Below are 20539 nucleotides of genomic sequence, written 5' to 3'. Positions count from 1 at the left end.
CATTGATGGTTTATTTTTTAAAATTTTACCTGCAAATATTTATGCATTTACACATTATTAGTATTATTAATATTATTATTTTCATTTATTTTGAAAGAGAGAGAGAGGGAGGGGCAGAGATGAATGGGAGAGAGAGAATCCCAAGCAGGCTCCGCACTGTCAGCACAGAGCCTGACGAGGGACTCAATCTCACCAACTGTGAGATTGTGACCTGAGCCAAAATCAAGAGTCAGACTTGCTTAACCGACTGAGTCACCTAGGCCCCATAATACAGGACTCTTCTATCAAAATTGTTGGGCTCAACATTTTGCAAACTAGACAGACTTAAGGCTTAACTTATTTTAAAGTTCACCGAATGTCATAAATGGTGAAATCTATTAATTTAAGTATCCCATCTGTCTCTTGTTCTAGAAATCCCTAATGAAAAATAGCTTAAGTTATAAAATACAAAAGACTTTTTGGAACCACCGAAGACCCCAAATAGTCAAAGTAATCGTGAGAATACTGTAGTCATCAACACAGTATAGTACTGGAAAAAAACAAAAACAAAAAACCCACAGAAAAATAAACCAATGGAACAGAACTGAGAGCCCAGAATATGAGCCCAAGCACATGTGGTCAATGAATACTTGACAAGGGAATCACGAATGTTCAATGGGGAAAGGGAATTTTTTTTAGTAATGGTGCTGGGATAATTGGATATTCACATGTAAAGAATGAAGATGAACCCATACCTTCTACCATCCACAAACATTAACTCAAAAGTGATCACGGACTTAAGTGACCATAAAAGTGCTGGAAGAAAACATAGAACTAATGTTCCTTGGATGGGCCTTGGCCATGAGTTTTTGGACACGGCTCCCAAAGCACAAACAAAATAAAAAATAAACACACGAGACTCTATCATACCAAAAAGCTTCTGCACAGCAAAAGAAACCACGAATGAATGGAGGGAGGTGGGTGGGGGGTGGGCTAGATGGCTGATGAGTATTAAGAGGGCACTTGGGATGAACACTTGGTGTTGTACGTAAGTGGTGAATCACTGAATTCTACTCCTGAAAATAATATTACAGTATATGTTTAGTAACTGGAATTTAAATAAAAAGTTGAGGGGGACCTGGGTGGCTCAGTCAGTTAAGCATCTGACTCCTGATTTAGACTAACAGTGTGGAGCCTGCTTAGGGTTCTCTCTCTCCCTCTCTCTCTCTGTCCCTCCCCTGCTCATGCTCTCTATCTCTCTTAAACTAAATAAATAAATAAACTTTAAAAAAGAGTCTTGTATTGTGGAAGAAGCACGAACTTTGGTATTGATCTGGCATTAAGATCTCTGCTGCATAGCTCTTCTGCCTGTGTAATCCTCATTTGAATAGACTTTCCCATACTATTCTCAAACTTTGGAACTCAGTGGACGTTGGGAGAATTGACCTTAAATTTCCTGAAAAATCTGATGGATCTGAGGTTTACAGAGTACTGGGAATACTGTAAGAGCTAGAGTCTGAGACTGTTGAGACCCTATATTTTTTTCTATAAGGTATGTTTTTCAGATGGTTACATCACATTAAGATGCCTGATCTGTGATGAGAATCTTAAACACCTAAATAGGAGCTAAATTCACAGGCACACATATTAGGTTGTTTTCCAACCTATCCAGACTTACCTGACATGTTGATAATTTAAAATAAAAATACAGAACTCTGTGCCTACGATTTACCATTTTATCAGTCTTTTAAGTCTTTGTTAGGAAATGTAATGAAAGCTGATGTTTCCAGGTTGAATACAATATTGATATTTTTATTATGTTAATTAAAATGATCTCACCCGTACTGCTACTGCGAAAAGACTATAAAATTTGCTTTTAAAATGACAAAGAATATAATCTCATCTATATTTGAAACTTTAATGAAAGTTTTACTAGAATATAGTACTGATTCCATAACTAAACAAACAACAGATGTTAGCATACAAACAAAATTATCTTTTATATTTATACAAACAAAATTATGTTTAAAATTATATTTATATAAACAAAATTAGAGTATATATTATAATGTAGAATATAAACAAAGGACCATCACATTTTTTTTTGCTAAACACCAGTGCTGAGCCTCTAGGTTAGACTAGTAGTTTTGTCTGATGCTTTCGATGCTTTCTGAGTATTTTAAAATTATTTATTATGGACCTTTTCCTTTGGCTAATATATCTTATTTGTATAAACTTATCACGATTAATCTCTGCTAGCGTGGAAAATTCCATTTATTTTCATAATAAAAAGTATTTAAAAAATTTTTTTTTCAACGTTTATTTATTTTTGGGACAGAGACAGAGCATGAACGGGCGAGGGGCAGAGAGAGAGGGAGACACAGAATCGGAAACAGGCTCCAGGCTCTGAGCCATCAGCCCAGAGCCCGACGCGGGGCTCAAACTCACGGACCGCGAGATCGTGACCTGGCTGAAGTCGGTCGCTTAACCGACTGCGCCACCCAGGCGCCCCAATAAAAAATATTTTTAGAAAGGAGTTTCTTTGGGAAGACTTTGAAATGAAATAAATCTCCAGGCTTGACCTCTTACAGTAAAAAGGGAAGAGTAAGATGAACCAAAATGAGAGAGGTTACAAGATTCGTCTCCTCAATTTGGTCAACTACTGGCCTCCCTCAATTCCTTACGCTCTGCAGAAGGTCACTACCATTGTCGCACTGCCCAACCCCCAAATTATTACTGAATATTCTCTTGTTTGGAAGGAAGACCGTGGAAAAAGTACCCATTTTGTTCAATTTCTTTTATTCATTCTATTTAATATGAGAACAAATGAATCACTTCTCGCCTTATGAAATCAACTTTCAAAAGGATCTCAGCCTTTTCTGAAATGTATTTTTGCAAAAAAAAGAAAAGAAAAAAGAATTCTTTTAGAAACTTTTTTTTTTCCTGGCTATGCTAATTCTGCTGAAATTGCAACATCATTTCAGGTAACTTCATCACCGATACATTTTCCCAGACCCAATATTTCCTATAATATATTTGTTATATTCCTGACTTGATCAAGTTTCTATAAAATGGGGCTTGTATCTGCTGTTTGTACTAACCACTTATTTGGGAATAGATAACATTAGATATAGCATTATCGATAACATATACTATTATATAAATATGGAAAACAGATAATGGCATAACGTGTATTATGCTATGTTAGAATACAGATTCATTATGTATTCTAGTGACTATTTTATATAATTTTTGTTACTACTGCTGGTCTGCTTCATGAAGAACCCACTAGTTAAAGGAGAAGAGACTAATCAATAATATGTGTCTTGGCCAAACGATGCTTTAAGATTTTGAACATACTCTGTCTCCACTTCGTATCATTAACCTTCCCTTGTTCAGTTGGTGTGACATTTCTTTCCTAGGGAGTGTGCGGAATTGAGAGGCAGTCCCACAAGCACATCATCTGTTTGAAAGACATCCAGGGAGGGACAGCCAATTGTGCCGCAGCCAGAACTGTGCCCCACTCCCAGGGGAAATCCAGGAGGGAGACGGACATTTGTGAAAGAGCCAAGTGTCAAGCATTCTGATTATTTAACTCGGTGTTTGTGCTTGCTGCCATGCTGTGGGTGCCTCGAACCAGTGTTCTAGAGACTGAAGTTGTCTTTTTGTTTTCCTCCTCCTCGAAGAAGGCAAAGGTCATCATATTTTTCAAGCTGGTATCGATTAACATGGCTCTCCCTCAATGTTTTATTTTCGAGGGAGATGTACATCTACTACATCCAAATATCTAGCATAGCTCAATTCTAATAATAAGAAAACAAAACAATTCCCAAATATGAGTGATGATCAAAATAGCCAAGAATCCCTGTATGTGGTGAAGCCCTTTGAGAGTTCAGTGTTACCTACTCACGAGGTCAAGAAAGGAGACAGCTTTATTGGCCGACGATGTCCGTAAAAATTAACCTTCAGCCAGCTGGAAAATCACGGGAGAAAACACATGAATGGCAGTAAACAAAGATAAGAGAGGGTGCAGGGAGAAGGTTCGGAGTGATATCAAAAGCCTGAAAACATTTAACATCAGTGAACACAAACTTTTACACCCATTGACCGTCTATGTTGGAATTAAAATGTCACAAGCGATGAATAGCGTTAACTAAAGACCACAGCTAGAAACTAACTGGTATCCATATACAATTCAGTGCACTTCAATGAAAGAAGTGTCAATGCACAATACATTTTGGAGATATATGTAACAAAACAAGTATCGTTAATGGACAAGTAATTGAGAGGTTTAGTTGTCAGTTGATGGCAAGTTGATATGTCTAGAACTATGCTTCTGGAAAATTCTAGACCAATTATGTCTTACTTCTTTTTCATTTAAATGTTGTTTTCCACCTTTTTTTTCTATCTGCTGCATGATTTTTTTTCTGAAAATACATTTTATCAGATTTTTAAAATTGTTCCTAGAAATAAGGACACTAGACACCAGTAGTCAATGCAATGCCAACTTAATAGGAAGGACATCTCTCAAATGTAGTCATAAGTTTACAGAAAATCACGAGATTATTATGTCTATTCCACACTATAAGAACCTGATCTTTTAACTGCAATCAATGTGTCATTTTGTTGACTGTATATACGAATGGCACCCAGGTTCATGGATAACTCCATCCTGGTCATCCTGGCCCAGGAAATCAATATCGCATTGACCATTTAAATAATGAATAAAGCCTTCTAAAATCCAGTTTTAACATCTGAAGGGAAATATCTCCTTGTGTGTGTGTATTTCTCCCTTCACAGCGTAATTACGATAGTACTTTACTAGAAACAATTGTGATACAGAACTTGAACCATTTCTTTTTTAAAATTTTTTGTTTATTTATTTTTAAGAGAGAGACAGAAACAGAGACAGAGCATGAGTGGGGGATAAGCAGAGAGAGAGGGAGACACAGAATCTGAAGCAGGCTCCAGGCTCCGAGCTGTCAGCACAGAGCCGGACGCGGGGCTTGAACTCACCAGCCTTGAGATCATGACCTGAGCCCAAGTTGTATGCCTAACCGACTGAGCCACCCAGGCGCCCCATAAACCATTTCTTTCCTTTGACTAAGCCCCTCGATGAAATGGTGGAGATGAAGGAAGCAATCGTGCATAGCCGTGGCCTGCCACAGCAGAGAATAAATCAGAAGTGATCACTAGTGGAGTTCAATTTCTGAGAAGTTCATTTTCTTCAAACTGTGATAACCTGACAAGCAGAACCATTTGCCTTACAGCTTTCTGACAGATCCCACTGTGACCAGTCAAATGGCACCTACGAAGTTAAATAGATGCCTTGGGTCAGCTAGATGGCTTTCTCCTGCTATTCAAGACGGATTACCAGGAACTTCGGTTTGCAGATGGCTTCGCCACTCCCATGCACATACAAGAAGCCTGCCTTATAGGAAACATGAATGATATTCACAGCGTTAATAAAGGATGCTGTAGTTTGGAATGTCCCCAAGCAAGTCACTGAGAATAGAATGGCTTTGCACAATAACTTCGCCGGAGCAAAGGAAGCCTTACTGGAGAGCAGGTTCATCTGCTACGCGGGTGGAGAAGAGCATTTCTTGTTAGCAGGGTCAGCATAACACAATTCTTTGGTAAGAAAGAAGGAGCTGGCGTTACAGCAGGCGAACGTGGTTTCATAAAGGCGCGACCGCAAAAGGCACCTCCTGTTAGGAAGCATCTTCACATTACGATAATCGTTGCAATTATCGCGGGAACTGTCCTCTCTTGCTTTCGCGTGCTGGGCGTTAACGTTTGTGGCTTTCTACCACGCGTGTCAAGGACAGCCAGCTTTGACCTTGCAGTAGTGAGGTGGGCTGGCTAAGCACCATCTTCTAAAATGCCTGCTTGGTGGATAGCAGACAATGCATTGCAGACAAGGAGCAAGGACATGAAATCAGAGGAAATGAGCAGGAGAAGGGACGTGTGATGGCAGCTCCTCTGTGTTCAGCCTTGCTTGGCCAGAGGTGGACACAGTGGGGCCCGGGCCCTGGAAAATGCAATCCTAAAGGAATTTCCAAGGTCGTCTTCAGTTTGTATACGTTTCTGTTGAGTTGGTACCATGATTTCATTTAGAAGGTGGTTTCAGAAAACATATTAGGCAACAAAAGAAAGATTTGAGGCTCGTGTATCTGTTTTCAGACATGTCTCCTCTTTTGCACGGGGAGGTGGCAGTGAGGAATCCTGGCGCTGCGGGGCCCCCTGGAGGAGGCAGCAGAAGCACCGCACTCCCCCCTCGTTCAGCATAAAGCGACTAGTTTGGACCTGAAACTTCAGTTTCCGAAACCACGGATTCAGCCAAACAAACCTTATGTATTTGGGACCTCAGGAATAATCTATCAACTGAAAAGAATGGTTGTTTTATTTTTTTAATGTTTATTTACTTATTTTGAGAGAGAGCCAGAGCAGGGTAGAAGCACAGAGAGAGAGAGAGAGAGAGTCCCGAGCAGGCTCCATGCCGTCAGCACAGAGACTGAGAAGGGGTTCGAAATCACAAACCTTGAGATCATGACCTGAGCCAAAACCAAGAGTCGAATGCTTAACTGACTGAGCCACCCAGGTGCCACAGGAAACTGGTGCCCCAGATCTTTTTACAGAGATCTTAGGCACTATAATAGTAAAACAAATCTTTGCATACAAAAAATAATTTTAAAGCAAATATCTTAGATGCTCAGCTTCAACCTCCATTTGACAAAATTTATATCAAAACCAGCAAATTATGGGGTGCCTGGGTGGCTCAGTCGGTTAAACTTCGGACTTCAGTTCAGGGCATGATCTCGTGGTTCATGAGTTCGAGCCCCACGTCAGGCTCTGTGCAGACAGCTTCTGAGCCTGGATCGTGCTTCAGATTCTGTATCTCCCTCTCTCTGCCCCTTCTCCAGATCACACACACACTGTCTCTCTCTCAAAAAACCCTAAAATTAAAAAAAAAAAAAACAAATTATATGTGTATATATGTAGTATACATATAAAATTGTATATTTGTATTTATGTAAAGAAATGCATGGACAAAACCACCACACCTGGGATAAAAGTTTTCTGTCCTCTGACTTACTGTTCTTTCTGACCGTAATAAAATATTGGTAGAATTTTGAAATTTTCATGTGAAATGCATGTTCTCTATTTTTGACAATCAGGTGTGCTTTTTATATTGCTATTTAACCTTTACATACATAATTCTTCTGTCTTTGCCAACTTTCAGTTCTTTTCTGTAGATTCCAATGACTTGGCACTCTAGTTTTTATATATTTTAACCATGTACATATTGTATTTTTGTTGGAGAAGTTTGAAAGACATGCCTTTTCAGAGAAAATACCATTTATTTTTAGAAGCACATTTGCTTTTCTCTTAACAACACTGAATTCAAAATAGCCAAGGGGCATCTGGGTGGCTCTGCGGGTTGAGCGCCTGACTTCAGCTCAGGTCATGATCTCATGGTTTGTGGGTTCAAGCCCCGCGTTGGGCTCTGTGCTGACAACTTGGAACGTGGAGCCTGCTTTGGGTTCTGTGTCTCCCTCTCTCTCTGCCATTCCCCCACTTGTTCTCTCCCTCTCTTTCTCTCTCTCTCTGTCTCTCTCTCTCTCTTTCAAAAATAAATAAATAAATACTTAAAAATGTTTTAAAAATAAGTAAAGATTCCTTGCTTTAAAAAACTAAATATATGGGGCGCCTGGGTGGCGCAGTCGGTTAAGCGTCCGACTTCAGCCAGGTCACGATCTCGCGGTCCGTGAGTTCGAGCCCCGCGTCGGGCTCCGGGCTGATGGCTCGGAGCCTGGAGCCTGTTTCCCATTCTGTGTCTCCCTCTCTCTCTGCCCCTCCCCCGTTCATGCTCTGTCTCTCTCTGTCCCAAAAATAAATAAACGTTGGAAAAAAAAAAAAGAATCTAAAAAACTAAATTTATATTCACCAATAACTAATATTAATCGGTAATTAGTAATTATTAAATCGGGGAAGAAACTCTGAACATTATAAAATTTAAAAAGACAACAGGTGAGATCTCATTAAAAAACCTTATCCTGTTGGCTGCTTTTTACCAGCCCCTGATTGCTTTTGTTTTTATTCTACCAGTGACTAAATTTCACGTCACGAAGAGCAAACCAAATTGGCTACTCATTAAAGCAAGAGCACGGTTCTCACTGAATAGCATTCAACCTTCTTTGACTATTTTAAATTAGAAAGCTTGTGCTTTAAATTGTGGACTTGGGGGACCACGTATATCTTTTTTTTTTTTTAATTTTTTTTTCAACGTTTATTTATTTTTGGGACAGAGAGAGACAGAGCATGAACGGGGGAGGGGCAGAGAGAGAGGGAGACACAGAATCGGAAACAGGCTCCAGGCTCTGAGCCATCAGCCCAGAGCCTGACGCGGGGCTCGAACTCACGGACCGCGAGATCGTGACCTGGCTGAAGTCGGACGCTTAACCGACTGCGCCACCCAGGCGCCCCGGATCACGTATATCTTAAAAGTAAGAGAGATGGTTGCCTAGCTCAGCATGTATGGTTCTTTTTGGTAAATGCAAATAAAACTTCAGCTACAAAATATCAAGTTGACGATTCTCATTAAAATAGTTGCGGGGTGCCTGCGTGGCTCAGTTGGTTAAGCGTCTGACTCTGGATTTTGGCTCGGGTCATGATCTCAAGGTCGTGAGATCGAACCCTGCGTCAGGCTTCATGCTGAGTGAGAAGCCTGCTTGGGATTTATTCCCTCCCTCTCTCTCTAAATCAATCAATCAATCAATCAATCATTCAATCAATCAATAGGATTCTTTCCCTTTCTCTCTTCCTCTGCCCCCTCCCCCACTAGTGTGCTCTCTTTCTATCTCTCAAAAACAATAAATAATGATATTCTTATCAACTCGAAGGCCATAGTATATTAGATATTTTCTTAGTCTTATCTTCGCCACCGTAAATAATCGCCATTCTTCAAGGTTTTCATGATTTTCCATTGCCACGATCTGAACTAACACACAGGCTTCTTTCTGTTGCTGGTTGAGTCACTACAAGTTTGTTTCCTGGCTAACACTAGATGATGGGGGCCACACTTAAAGGACAGGATATGAGTTGTACAGTGTGGTATAAACCATGCATCATGCCCTTGATTGTATCATGAAAATAACAAGTTATTCCTTCTCAAATGCATATGGTGAACTGCATAATGACATTTTTGTGCCCCACACCAGTGCTGACTCCTTCACGTCCCTGCTTCAGTTCACCCCCTGCAGGCACATAAATCAGGTCTCCACTTGTCTGTTGGCCTCCCTTTTAAATACATTCAGTATTTACATACAGGTTATTGACATTTATGCTCAGGCATTCAAATAACTGACCTATAGATTTTAAAAATAACACTGACCTCAAAAGAGTATTTTGCTTGATGTTGGTATTCCTTTGTTTGGAAGTTAGTGTGAGAAGGCATCTGCTAGACACAGCAAAAAATTGAATGTAGAAATGTTCGTATTGCACTATTTCATGACTTGGCACGTTTTAATGTAATATTTAAATTACATTAATTTTCAGGGCACCTGGGTGGCTCTGTCAGTTAAGGGTCCGACTTCGGCTCAGGTCATGATCTCACGGTTCGTGGGTTCGAGCCTTGCGTCAGGCTCTGTGCTGACAGCTCAGAGCCTGGAGCCTGCTTCAGATCCTGTGTCTCCCTCTCCCTCTGCCCCTCCCCTGCTTATGCTCTGTTTCTCTCTCAAACATAAATAAACATTTAAAATCTTGTTTTTAAAAATTACATTAATTTTCATTTTATTGTTAAATATTTCGATCACTTTACCTTCAAGAATTTGAGAACTATTTTATTTAGAGTACTGTAAGAAAAACATAGAAAATCTGAATCCACGATGTATTTATAGTAATTGCTAATGACTGATTTAAGGCTTTTATAAAAGGTGTTTAGATGATGAGTTCTGAAAATTTTCTAATTGCACTTGAAAAGCATTGGCAAAGCATTTACAATGACGTCGTGAATACAGATTAAAATAATAATTAAAAAAATCTCTAGTCTTGGAATCAGAGACTTCCTAGTTGTTGTTGTTGTTTTTTTTAACGTTTATTTTTGAGAGAAAGACACATGAGTGGAGGCGGGCAGAGAGAGCAGAAGACAGAGGATCCCAAGTGGGTTCTGCACCATCAGCAAGAAAGCCCAGAGCCCAATGCAGAGCCCAGAGCCTGGCACAGGGCTCGAACCCAGGGTACCGCAAGATCGGCAAGATCAGGACCGGAGCAGAAGTCAGACATTTAACAGACTGAGGCGCCCACGCGCCCCAGAGATTTCCTAGTTTTAAGTTCAAACGCTGAAACTTTAAGGATTCAGATGACGTTTAAATTTACATCTACAGTAACTTCAATCTTTATTTTACTTGCACAGAGGGTATGGACATAAGCACACAGGACCTGAATATACGCCTCCCACAGGAAATGCTATGTAATATAAAAGGGTTAAGTCTGATTTACAGCTTGAATTTACTTATCTTATGGCCTATAACTCACTTACTATAATTACACTGACGATAAATTAAGTACACAATACCTTTCTTTCATGCTTCCAGTTTAAATGCCACAACGCAGAGGCAGATTCAACAGAGACTGCATTTAACATCGAAAAGCGATGGTGACAATAATCGTCTGCACCAGAGGGAATTGCTGTTTTTATATGTGAACATCATTGAATACTGGCAACTTCTTATGGCTTAATCCATAGAGGAGATAATTTAGTGGTTTAATCAATAAGTTCAGACATCAACTGGCCTCGATTGAAATCTTGGCCCCATTCCCCAGCTGTGAGATCTTAGGTGAAGCTCTCTGTCCCTCAGTTTCCTTGACTATAAAATGTGGATAAGATCACGTACTTCATAGGACCATCCTGAGGAATAAAACACTTAACTAAACATGGGGAAAAAATTGGTCTGAGCACAGTCCTTACCCCTGACTTAACAAATACAATCGTGAGCCACGATGTCTGTAACGAACCAATCTGTAACTATGGATTTGATTTCACATTCATCTTTCCACACCTTTTATACGATGGATCTGTCATTTCACTGCGCTGAGTTTTAATTTCCCAGTCTGTAAAATAGCTATGGAAATAGCTAAAAGCGATATGCAAATGTGGTATAGCATTATTAGCATTTGAACTCTGGAAAGTAAAGATGCACAAGCCATACACGGGGGCAAGTTGTTTAATAATCACGTGTCGATGGGAAAAGAAGAACCGTGAATGTGTGCACAAAATTACACCCTCACTAGGGCTACGTATCTATTGGTTAAAGAAGGCATTCCTACAGCAAAGTATCTGCTTTTCTTGGTGTTTACTAAACACAGCACACACACAGGCTTGAGGTTCTAATCATTGCCTGAGGCCCTTTTTTAAGCAATTTATTCATTATCTCCATACAAGGGCTCAGGTATCCAAAAATAATCTTACAAAGGCTCTAGATTTGTTTCAAAAAGACCAGGGATGTGGAGGCTTACTTTTGAAGCTTCTCCACAGGGAAAACTTTTTCCCTTGAGAGAGTGAAACAGCTCAGAATGTCAAACTTTGATCTAAACTGCTCACAACATTCACAAGTAATACCAAGACGGTAATTTCCTTCTGTTCTCAATCTGCAGGTGTGAGCCACAATAGCAAAACACAGAAAAACCCAAACATAAAATCGGTGCGGAAAATATTCTCCAGGGTGTCTTTTCGTAATCTCATTTTGCTCATGATATATATCGGATGGAAAGTGAAGGGTAAAGTCAGGAATGCAGAATTCAGTTGTAATATTTTATGTGTAGTGAATAAAGTAGATAGCAATGAAAAGATGTGATTTTTTTGGTGTGTATTTTTAATAGCTGTGTATAAATTATTTCTAATTACAAAGTAAGGAATGGGACCACATTTTCTGAAATCCATTTCAAGCTCAACCAGTCCCAGATGAAATAGTTCAGTGCTCCCTAGACACACATTTCTTCTGTATAATTTTATCTCTGTGATGCAGATGTCGCGCTGAGGTTTCTGATATAGGAACAATATCCTTAGAAAACCTTCGCCCCTCAAGGTAATGGAAATACAAATAATTTAATCCTTAAACCCGAAACTTTCAAATCCAAGTTCAGTATTTTCCCCTTGTTTGGTTCTTCCTGACTTTTCTCTTCCTGCTGCTGCAATGTGTCCATGATAATCCCCTTTCGTGGGGATTTAGTTGCCTCAGGATGTCCATGTTTCTGGCCAATGTACTTCTCTGTCCCCACGTCATAGCCACGTCCCCTTAAGTTTTTGGATATGAAAACAAACACGAGGACAAACCGAGCGTTCTCATCAGGTCATCAATGTATCTTCTGATCCAAAACTGAGGGTCAATACTCGAAAATCAAAAATTCTTTGGTTTGCCCAAAGCGATTTCCACCCAGAGGGGCACTTGGTAAAAACTGAGCCACTGAAGCATTCCAGTATGTATGCTATTTTTCTAGACACTAGACCTATTTTTAAAAGGAGGGAAGGGAAGAAGGAGGGATGAAAAGGAGAGAAAGGAAAAGAGGGAGGTTTGGAAACATTAAAATCTATGAACTTGGCATTCTTGTTGCTTGGTTGCAATCTTTTACCTTGCAGATTTATATAAGGAATTAAATGCATAATGTATGCTATATTATCTGCAGAGAGACGCTTAGTGTATAATATCCATCATTAGGCACATTTCCTATTATATGATAGCTCTGTCATTACACCACTAAAATGAATCTGGAGAAAATAGAGCACATACATTAATGCTTAATATTTGTACACGTCCATCATGATTTTTTTTTCTTTTTCTCCTGCTTATTGAATTATATGTCACACCATCAGGTGGAGTTTTTTGTTTGTTTGTTTGTTTGTTTGTTTGTTGTCTTTGAAGGGAGAGTCCCATCATTAGAAATACACTGAGCAAAATTCCACAGGGTGAAGTCTGTAACTTAGCTTTGAAGTTGTCTCCGGTAACCTTGACAATCAGGGTGCTGTTGGGCGAATAATGTGCCTCTTAGGAAAAGAGTCCCAGAACTCTTATGGCCAAGTTAAGAGTGCCTGAGATGATCAGGTTTACAATTTTGGAATAAAATGTAGATGTAGGTAATTTCACATACATCCAAAAGATGCGGGCAGTCAGAACGGAATATATATTGTAAATCTCAGTGGGGAAAAGTGGACATAATTGTTATCATTTGTCACAAATAGTGTTTCTACCTATTTCTTTGCCTGCTATAAATAAAAAAGCAACTCCAGAGGTTGCTGAAGGCACTCTTAGTTTGCTCTCACTTCTGTTTCAGAGGAAGGAGAAATGAAATGCCTTTATATCCTATTGAGGAAGAAATACAGTGCGGAAGGACTATGTATCTCAAAGACTGGTGATATCAGTATTCTGGAGTTTGGGCTAGCTCATCTCGTCCAGAATCTATTGCAAAATTACCAGTGAAATACATTCTGGGTAGTCTCATAGAAAAGTAAGGCATTAGAAAAACAGTGTCTCTGCTTCTCTATATGAGATTACACTTCACGTATAGTAATCTTGTCTAAATTTAGACAATCTAAAATTGTCAAAAATCACAGGAGAAGGCATCTTCATAAAATTACAAGGAGTCCAGAAAAAAACTCTTACTGTACTTCTTGAAATTTTTTCAACGTTTATTTATTTATTTTGAGAGAGATAAAGACAGTGTGAGTGGGGGAGGGACAACCAGAGCCCTAAGTGGGGCTCGAGCTCAGGAACTCGCGAAACCATGAGATCATGACCTGAGCCGAAATCAAGAATTGGACGCTTAACCGACTGAGCCATGCAGGCGCCCCTGTATTTGTGAAGGAGACAAATTTAACATCTTCTCTCCGGTTCTCTTCCTCCATGATAAAAGCATTCAATTCACCTGCCACCGCCCACCTTCTCAGTAGCCTCTCTCATAGAGTCTTTGGCGGAATATGACTTGATAAACCCTGCAACTTGCACAATTTTGTCTACGCAACTCCCCGCCCCCCCCCCCCCCTACTCGCCCCCGGCACTTTTCTTGCTAGATGAGGACAAAACCTTCCTTCCCCAGAGAACCAGCCAGCCCTCTGTGGTCCCCTGCTGGGTAACCCAGGCCCCTTTGGCCCCTCCAGACCTAGCCATAAAGGGCCCGACTAAAGTTTGCTCCTGATTTAGAGGGACGGGCAATTTGGGCGAGGCCCACGTGGGGGGTTCTGCTGGTCTTGCCTGGTACCACGCACATGACTGCAACCATCTGAGGCGTCCCACTGGGGAGTGTCTTCAGGGCTTCAGCTGGGGTGGCCCCACCTACGTGGTCTCAACCTCTCCGTCCTGCGGTGGCAGCACCGTGTTCCCAGAACGCCAAATGGAAACTGAAAGGCTACTTGAGGCTTGGGCTGGGGATCCCATTTCCTCTGCTTCGGGCAAGCCAAATCGAGCGATGCCTGGGGTCATCCCGTGGCTCACCAAGGGGCTGGCTGTCACAGGGGGGCTCGGCTGGGTTGGCGCATCCCGGTTCCATCTCCCTGCACAGGCTAGGTGGCTCTTGCTCACGTGGTGCGGCGCTGGGCTCAAAAAGCCTGCAAGCTGTAGGAAGCCACAGGGCATTCAGAAGCCTAGGCTCTGAAATTCGCACAGCATCGCCTCGATCGCCCTTTACTGGGTAAAGCGGGTCACAAGGCCCGCCCACGTAGGGGTTGGGCCCGCGGACTCTCCCCCCCCACCCCCCCACCCCCGAGAGACGCGAGAGGGTCGTGAATGGGAGAGAGTACAGCAAAGGGAATTTTATTTTCGCCGGTCCTTTTTCTCCACTTTTATTAGTTTCAGGTTCCGGCAAAAGCAGACAAGCACACAGCAACCAAGCCAACAAAAAGGAAACAAAGCAAAACCACCCGCTTCTCTCCTTGCTGGCGTAGTTGACACGGCATGGTGGACGCAGCACTGATCGATTTCCATCCCTCCCTCATCCTCTCCGCCCGTCGGTGTCTCTTAAAGCAGGCAAAACACGGAGGTCCTTTTGTTGCTAAACGTGGGCAGTCTGTAGAATAAGGTTGTGCCGGTGCTCTCGTGGTTAATAATCGGTGCCTTAAGGCAGGCCATTTACTGCAAATACTACAGCGTTGATTCGTTTTAGATCACACCCCATCTGAACCATACGCCCTTCGTCTGAAGACATAGACTTTCACGTGATTTTTGTGCTCTTGTGTGTTAGGTTTGATATCCTTTTCAACCATTATGTTGTATCCTATTTCAGACGCACAGGCATGCGATTCGGTGTGATTTGTAGGCTGTTATGTGTTAAATGTGATTCCGTTTTGGCTATTAGGTGACATTATATTTCTAACTCCTAAGAATTGAATGAGCGGCTTAAAAATAGGTCAGCGATGCATAAAAACAATGATGCAAATCGCAGCGCAAGGACCAAAATGCCATAAAACCTCATAAACATAAAAAGGATAAACTCCAGGACAAAATGAACTATGAGTCTCTATGTGCCTTGATAAGTAATGTATAAGTATAATGGTTTCTCCTAAGCAACACGACCAGAAAACTACACACAAAGGTACCAGAAGCATGAGAAAAATAGGTTTCATTGAATCCAGGATTCATTGGCACCCAGGCCCTATGATGGGGTCTGTTATTAAACTTCATCCAACTGCATCCTGATGTCATTGGTACACTGAACGCATTATTAAAACGCACTGTCCTTTGTGCTAACGCCAATTGTTCTTTTCCTCTTTCACCAGAGATTCAAAACATCACTTACAGAGCCAAGTGGGCTAATTTTTCACTGAATGTGGGGAAGAGAGAGCAACACCATCCAGGCTTCTTCACATTAACCCTTTTCCGCTCAAGAAGTACAAGCCGTTGTGTTAATTAGAAGCTCGCATAGCTAGCCACTAAGTTAATGCAAATATCATGCTGAGGGAGAAATCAGAAGGAGCCGTTGACAAAAGTTGCTCTGTTAAATGACATCATTGGAAGTGACGAAACATCAGTGCCATCGGACCAAGAGCAGTTGCTCTCCCGACATGCGGAAGCAGGTGTTTTATTCTGAAGGTGAACACCATCAATTTGCACTATAATTGTGTAGCTGATGAATCAGCACTTAGTGTATGTGCAGAATGCATCTGGGGGAGAATATGTGGACCAATTTTTCTACGCATCACCAAAATGACATGTAGTAGAAAAGGATATTAAATTTTATTAGTTGATTATTAGTAGTGATGTAAGCTAGGAAAGAGGCTGAACTATATGCTGAGGGGCATCAGCTACGTACAGGGCAATATTTTAAATATTTAATCAACCTTTTAGCACCTGGTATGATATAGGCAGTGCCCTAGCAAAACAAAAGGAGAACACAGAGGGAGTGCTAGCTAAAGATCAGCCATAGCAACACATACGATTGGCAAGAGAGCTCCTATTAATAAGTTGAGATTTTTGGGGGTGGGCTGGGGTGGGGTCAACACTCTGCCTTTTGATCCTGAAATCAAACTTGATCAAGGAGGATTCCAACAGCCTCTCCTATGAACTTGAGTTTCCATAACAGCCAATGCAGTTAAAGCAAGCCAACCATGGGCTGACTGAGGATTCTTAATTTCAGGAGACAATTTTTTTTTCTAGTATTTCTGAGATCTCCTGGTGACCCCCTTCCTGGGTCGTCTCATGCCTTTTATATCCTACATCCTTTTCTCACCATTCTTGAAATCAGCTCACTCCCACTGATCACAACAAACCTGCCGAGAGTTCCACACTTCAGTCTCGGCCTCTGACCTTCAAGAGTTTTTTTTTTTTTTTTTCTAGAAACTTCCCTTTGGCAACCCTAAACTCTCTCACTTCTTTGTCTAGATGACCAGGCAGAATGTCTTCTTCCTTCCGATTGCCTGATTGCAAAACTTTCTTTGAGAATACAACTCCAGGTCTTTCTATGTGAAGTTTTCTTTCATGACTCAGTCCTGGCTGTGTCCTCACTTCCCTGGATCCTAACACACAATTAAGAGCCACACAATTCAGTACTTCGTCATATATGTCTTTCCCTCCGACTAGCTTTCGTTTCCTCTCGAGCTAGACTGAATACACCTTGAGGGAATTCGTGTGTTGACATTCTTATGAGAGTTGCCAAGTTACAACAGTCTGAGTAGGTTGACTGCCGTCAAGGCACTTAAAATCTAGTTGGACATTTACATGGGAACAACGAAAAAAAAAACAGAAGATAATTGGGCCCTAATTATGTGGGACACTCTATGCGTCCTTTGGCTGGCAGAGAAGGTAAATGAGGACTAGAGCAGTCAGTAGGGCATTTCTCAAGGCTACCCACGGACTTCGCCCAGTCTTAACAATGTGTGGGATTTGTATCAGTAGAAAGAGGAGTACAGGACATCTGGGGAGGCAATCACCAGCAAAGAGAATGCAGCGACAAGAATGAGCGTGGGGAGTTTTGTGACAATAACAGGGAGCCCGGAGAGTTGAGTCACAGACTGCTACTTCCTGCCACGGAGGTATCCTCAAAGACAGAATGGTGGGAATATGTAAATATATGGCTGTTAGTATTGACAGATCTGTTTTAATGAGAAGCTCTTCAGCTGTAGGGAAAGATGGCATTGTGGCTAGAGTTTCCAGAAACAGTTACGGTTTCTGCTCTCCGGAGGTAGAACTGCCGGTGAATAATGTAGCAAATGTGCTGATGTGTGGGGGTGTGTTCCTGATACTTGCCTGGACTCCATATTGTGACTTTTAGTGGGATGAGTCTTCTGATTCCTTTTTGTTATAAAATTGGGAAGCAGTGACTGCAAGGAAAATGGTGATCGTCTTTGAAAACTGATGATCTTTTTAAAAAAAAATGTTTAGTCATTTTTTGAGAGAAAGAGAGAGAGAGAGAGAGAGAGAGAGAGAGCACAAGTGGGGGAGGGGCAGAAAGGGAGGGAGACACAGAATCTGAAACAGGCTCCAGGCTCTGAGCTGTCAGCACAGAGCCCGCTGTGGGGCTCGAACCCACGAACTAAGAGATCGTGACCTGAGCCGAAGTCAGCCAGTCAACCGACTGAGCCACCCAGGTGCCCCCAAAACTGACAATCTTTTAAAAATGATGTCATGTTTCTTAGGCATATACCCTGACATACTTTGACAACCTGCTTACCAAGATCTGCTGTTCTAAAAAAAGGCAGTCAAAAGTCCCACACAGTTTTTTTTAGCTTTATTTTAAATGTGCTGAATCATGAAAATGATCTAGTTAAGAATGAAAATTAGAGGGGGCACCTGGGTGGCTCAGTTGGTTAAGCATTAGACTCTTGATTTCAGCTCAGGTCATGATCTCAGAGTTTGTGAGATTTAGCCCCACATTGGGCTCTGTGCTGACAGTACAGGGCCTGCTTGGGATTCTCTCTCTCTCTCTGTCCCTCTCCCCCTCTACTCCTGCTCTCTCTCTCTTCCAAAAATAAATAAAAAAAGACATTAAAAATGTAAACAAACGTAATGATTAAAAAAGAATGCAAATTAGAAACATTTTTTGAATATTTTGTTTCTGTGTTTGAATTTAAAAGCAACAAGTATTTTTTTTTCATTATTGTGTTTACAAATTTGAGATTTGCAATGAAAATCTTTCTGTAAACATTGAGTATGTGAATAAAACTGAAGTAGTTGCTCTCAAATGTCCCCCAGGGGGCATCTAGAAATGCCTGGAGACATTCTGACTGTCAGGACTGGGGTGGCGGGGTTCCCTGCAGGTCCTGTGGGTACATGGCCATAACAAAGAATTAACCAACCCCAAGCGTCACCAGTGTCGAGGCTGGGTCCACCCCTGAACTGGAGTGTGCATCACCAGATAAAGAAGACGATGCATCTAATGGACTAACGAATAGACAGATGAAACTTTTGACTAAGAAATTATTGAAATGTAGTCTATCCTGTTTCATGGGAAAGTATCACACAAAATTAGGATGCAGTGTTTAGGGGACTGAATACGGTATGTCGCCATGATAATGACAGTTTTGCACACTGAAAACATCTTAAAATGGAGATCAAAAAGCACGTTCCAAATGTTAATGTATTCTGATGACCACGCTGGTAAGCATTGTGCCTTTGTGTTACATTTCACTAATGAAGGAACACACCCAGGAAGGTTAGAGGTGACGCGGCCAGGGTCACGGAGCGAATTGAGAAGAGTCCCAACCAGATTTTGAGGATCTAATTTTCTATTGTGATCAAATGATTTTACCTCTCAGATATTTTTAAATGCAGTTGGTCATGATTAAATGTATCTCTGAACATAAAAATGTGCTCTCGTAGAAATATAAATATGCAACAAGGTGATAGGTGACTTGGAGTACTTCACATTCTCTTATCATGTACAGATTTGATTTCTTGTGCAAGAAAATTGAGCTTATTAGAATTCACGGATTGTAATTAAAGAGAATTTCCAAATTGGTGGCCTTCAGGGAAGGGAAGGTTAATTAGTCCTTAATTCACTCAAAATAATGAATATTTTTCTATATGTATAATTGCAGGAATAGAATACTATTTGCTTTTGATGGGCAGTAATAACAACTAATCCATTCACATAAGACATAAAAGTCTCATCGGAAATATATAATCGAAGAATTATAGAAAACCAGTCCCTATCGATTCTGAGGAGACGTAATGTGCCACAGCATGTAATTATGAATTGTAAATTAATTTGTATATAGGAACACATTCACAGAGATATTTTTTAACCTTTGGAGCAATTTAAGACAATGTATTCAACAAATAATTATTGAGTATCTATTAAATGTCAAAAGCTATGAAAGATGCACTTAGCATTTAAACTAGGTCTCTGACTTGCATGCTTTTTAAATAAATGTATTATCTTCTTGACGCCTTCACGTATTTATTCAAGCAATTTTTCACATGGATTGATATATGTCCATAAAGGTAAGTACAAGTACGGTCCCTGGAAAGGTCAGCTCTTCGTGGAATTAATGGAAAGAATGTAGGAGGGGAAGAAGAATCGGTAGAAGAAAGAATGAATGAAAAGCCAAATGCTTGCATATTTTTATTTCTACTCCTCTCTCTTTCATATTCCACCTACGTATTATTGAGGGCACTCACTACATTCTCTCCTGCTATAATTATTTGTAAAAGTAGTCTTTACTATGTAAGGATAAAGCTCAAATTTTAATATAATTCCCATTGCAGATGACAGACCCCTCCCAGTGCAAACCGCAGCGTGGGAAAGCAAACCGTTCCTACAATATCTACCCTGAGAAGGGCAGGTCAGCATACCTCATCTATAGTAAACGTAACAGGGAGCATTTTCAGAAAGAAACGTGCGGTCAGGTACTACTCAGTGTAATGGCACTTTCCTATCTTACCTGCTCTGTACAAGAGAATTTGACTTATATCTTCCATTGGAAGTAACTATTCAACTTATGGTTTCCTGAAGGTAATATATTTATGAAGTTCATTCAACAATTTTGAGACCCTGGTATGCATTAGGTGTTTTGCTGGGTGCTAGGAATGCAAAAACCTTTCTTTCTCTTTCTTTCTTCCTTTCTTCTTTCTTT

The sequence above is a fragment of the Prionailurus bengalensis genome, chromosome A1 (assembly GCF_016509475.1).
Source record: "Prionailurus bengalensis isolate Pbe53 chromosome A1, Fcat_Pben_1.1_paternal_pri, whole genome shotgun sequence".
Classification (NCBI taxonomy): domain Eukaryota; kingdom Metazoa; phylum Chordata; class Mammalia; order Carnivora; family Felidae; genus Prionailurus; species Prionailurus bengalensis.
The sequence above is the reverse complement of the archived record's forward strand: the minus strand, read 5'-3'. Positions refer to the sequence as shown.